Source organism: Stegastes partitus, unplaced genomic scaffold, assembly GCF_000690725.1.
Source record: "Stegastes partitus isolate 25-593 unplaced genomic scaffold, Stegastes_partitus-1.0.2 Scaffold2612, whole genome shotgun sequence".
NCBI lineage: Eukaryota > Metazoa > Chordata > Actinopteri > Pomacentridae > Stegastes > Stegastes partitus.
Window position 1 is genome coordinate 4,192 of NW_007580343.1, and position 4,245 is coordinate 8,436.

The following is a 4,245-nucleotide window of genomic DNA, read 5'->3' on the forward strand; positions in this document are numbered from 1 at the left end:
CTAATCTAATCTAATCTAATCTAAAACTGCCGTCAAAACAAACATGTTTCGAGCAAAATCATCCAACTTAACTTCATGGTCGACGTCTTATGAGCTGCAAATCCACACATCCGTGCTTGCTGGTAAAATCTACAGAGGAAAGTCTTAATTAAACCTTTAAATCGGGGATGATTGGGGGTTCACCTGCATGATAGCGTGTAAAAGAGACACGGAATGAAAAAATAAGTCATGGTGCGATCGGTTAAAGTCACAGCTGGAGGTTATCTGAAGGTTCCTAAAGGGTTTTCTAACGTCTAGCATCTACTTCTGCTAATGCCGCCGCTTGTAAAACATGTCCACGCACTGTCCTCTATTCACCTGGAGGCAAAAATCTAAACCTTGAGCCCCCAGCTCATGACCTCTGGTGAACTCTGCCGCCCTTTTCGAAGCCTGGCTTTCGTCTTTCTGCACCTGGGTTACGCACAAACATCATTCTCGGGTTTAAAAATGCACAACAAAGGACCCTCTGCGTTTCTTTCTCAGGTCGAAAAGTGATGAATTATGGCGGCAGCGTCGATCGCAGGAACACACACGTATGCATGCGGTGCGTTCACAACCTGTAGGAATGTGCATCCTGTGTGAGAGCAGCTCGGGGGCGCAATAAATACACGACGTTTTAAAATGTCAGACGCACAAACACACGCTGGTATCGTTTGACAGCTGTGAGCTATTGGAGTTGGTTCCCATGAACTTCCTCTTCGCTGCGCAGGTCCAACGGTAAAACACACACACACACACACACACACACACACAACACAGCTTCAACCTCTCAGTATCTTGTATTTCTAAACTGTTTCCTTGGAAAGCTCGCGGTTTTTCCCCCGCTGGGAAAACACAAACACTCAGCACATGCATAGTTGGGAGATGAGGGTTAATTATTACCTGAGACACCAGACATCACCTTTAGAGAAACATGTCAAGGTGATACCGAAACAACAGCTCAAATGACAAGACACACATGGAAAGATTTGCACAACCTGGACGTCAGGTTAAGTCGTGTTACGGATCAGCGTATTGATGATGTTGTAACTGGTTTTTCCACCCACAAAATCGTCAGACAGACCAACAAAGCTGAGACAGAGCTTTTAAGGATGAGCCTGGTGCTGTTTTTATTTTTATTCTTTGCAAGGATTCCCCTTAATAGTCTGAAAATTGTCCAAAATGACTCAAAATGTGCCCAAACCTGTCGAAAAGAACTAAATGTCATCAAAATGACTAGAAAAATGTCCAAGCAAGTTAAAATTTGTTCAGAATGTTTCAAAATTGTCAAAAAAATTATAATAGTGATTAATTGTTGGCCTTTGAAAATGGAAAAAAAGAAAAAAACCTAAAACGAAGCCGGGAATGGGGCCCCAAAAAAGTCCCTAACCAAGGTTCCAACAAAAACCAAGCCTTGGGCAAAATTAAACAAACTTTAAAAGGTCCAAAAACAAGAAAAGCTGAAAGTTGGACCAGACAAGGTTCCAGTTTTGTTTTCTTTTTTGACATGACACTGGTCCAAAATAACCAAATCTGTCCAAAATAATTCAAACTTTGTTCAAAATGACTCGAAACTCAACCAAAGTGCGTCAATGCTGTTAAAGAATGATAACTACTGCTTTTGAAAATGCAAAAAAGGGGAAAATGAGGATGTTATTGTGTCCCCACAAAGATCCAATAAGTGTCTGTCTATGGATGGATCCATGCTTCTACTAAAATCCAGTCTTTGGTCGACAGTTCACCAACTTTCAAAGCTAACATCAGTAGAACCAGATGTGTGACAAACATTACAAGACAGAGCTCCAGTTTTTACATAATTTGACATGACACTGGTCAAAAAAGACTCAAAATTTCTCCAAAATAACTTGAAACTTGTCCACAATTACTCAAAACTGTCAAAACTTGCAGCAATTTATAATTATTTACCCTGAAAACAGAAAAAGTGGGAAATTTTCAGTCAAGGCTGGTGCTGTGTCCCCAGAAAGTTCCTAAAAAATGTCCAAAATGCCACAAAATTGTAAAAATGAACAATTATTGGTCTTTAAATATTGGGGGAAAAAGTGTCTATTTCCATACAAAGCTGGTATTAAGGCCTCTAGAAAGTTCCTGTCAGTGTCTATGGATGGATCTATGGTTCTACTAGAACCCAGTCCTTGGTCACATTTCACTTCCTGTTGAGGCTCTAACATCAGCAGAACCTGATGTGGTGAAGTTTTAACATGCAAAAATACTGATATGAGTCCATTTACACCATTTCTGTCATTTGAGATAAAAATTTGTCCGTTTTGTCTAGTTTTTAAGACTTTTTTGCCATTTTGCGTGACTATTTTGGACTCATTTTGTCCAAATTTCTACTCATTTCAGACACAGAACAGTTTCTAGTAGATCCTAAAGATTCAACGGCTCCAGCAGAGGATCACTTTTTTCATTATTGGCCTTTAAAAATGGCAAAAAAGTGCAAAACATTCAGTTGAAGGTGGTGATGTGTCTCCAGAAAGTTCCTGTCAGTGTCTGTCTATGGATGGATCCATGGTTCTACTAGAATCCAGTCTCTGGTCACATTTCACCACCTGTTGAGGCTCTAACGTCAGTAGAACCTGATGTGTGTGGAAGTACGGTTCTAGATGTGGTTCTAGATCTAGACAACAGGCTGCTTCTATGTTGAATTTAACAACATGTTGTTCCTCTGTGGATTTGCATTTCATTTATTTGCAGAAATGTAATTACCAGAAGCTTTTTCAGTGTCTCTGTTGGTCTTAGTGTCCAGTTTGTATCGTCTTCTCCTCATTAACGAGAAAAAAGACGAACAGGTGGGGAAACAGCTCACAAGACAAACAGCGAGCAGAAACCCTTTTATTCACAGACTGAAAGATTTCTGGTGTGTTTGATTCTCTGCTTTGAAGCAATAAAGTCCAACAAACGAACAGAGAAACGTCTTTTCTTGTAAAGACGACGACTTGACGAACGAGACGAGAAACTGAAAGAACTACACAACAGGAGGGGGGGTCCCAGGAAATCAGGAGTTTGGCTGCTTTCTGTACGATTTGACAAAGACGCGTCTGAGGCTGTTTTCTGTAAGCGGCTGCAGTTTCTTATCAGCCGCGAGCGCAGGTTTGTGCAGCTGAAGAGTCAAAGTTTATCCAGAGTTTACTGAAGCGTATCGGTGGGAAAGAAACCCGCGAGAGGGAAAATCCCACGTTTTTCAGTTGTGGTCTGCTGCAGCTTCCACAAAGATAAAGAGCAGAGATTCATGGCCGCAGGAAGAGAAGAACAACACCTGAGCACGAAAGAAGCCACATGCTGCAGAGTATCGCTTGTTCTTCTGACTTCTCTGCACATCTGAGGGATAAACTATGAAGCAAGTCTGACTAATCCAGGCTTTCTCTGCACGAACAAAACTCAACAACAATCATCAGAGTCTTTTCCATGTGCCATTTCACTTTACTTCTGCACAAAATAGAGAAACTTGCTCTTAAAAAAAATGGAGATCTGTGAAGAATTCAAACATTTACTGTGCTAAAAAAAAAAAAGAAGCAGCGCTGTTTCTGTAAATGACGCCAGAGAGAAAATCTGGTGGAAAACTGTTAATGCTGTAATTTAAAGGGTTCAATATCTCCAGAAATAAAACTCCAGCAGCCACGAAATTTGTTGAGAAGACAGACAGAATAGTTTCCAGCAGATTTAAACCATGACATGACTCCAGCAGAGGCCACATGTTCAACTGTTGGCCCTTAAAAATAGAAACAAGTGCAAAATTTTCAATCGAGGATGGTTCCGGTCAGTGTCTATCTATGGATGGATCCATGGTTCTACTAGAACCCAGTCTCTGGTCACATTTCACTTCCTGTTGAGGCTCTAACATCAGTACAACCTGATGTGGTGAAGTTTTAACATGCAAATATACTGATATGAGTCCATTTATACCATTTCTGTGTCACTTGAGATAAAAATTTGTCAGTTTTGTCTATTTTTGAGAAATATTTTTGCCATTTTGCGTGATTATTTTGGACTCATTTTGTCCAAATTTCTACTCATTTCAGACACAGAACAGTTTCTAGTAGATCCTAATGATTCAGTGGCTCCAGCAGAGCATCACTTGTTTCATTATTGGCCTTTAAAAATGGAAAGAAAAAGAAAGTGCAAAACATTCAGTTGAAGGTGATGATGTGTCTCCATAAAGTTCCTGTCAGTGTCTGTCTATGGATGGATCCATGGTTCTACTAGAAT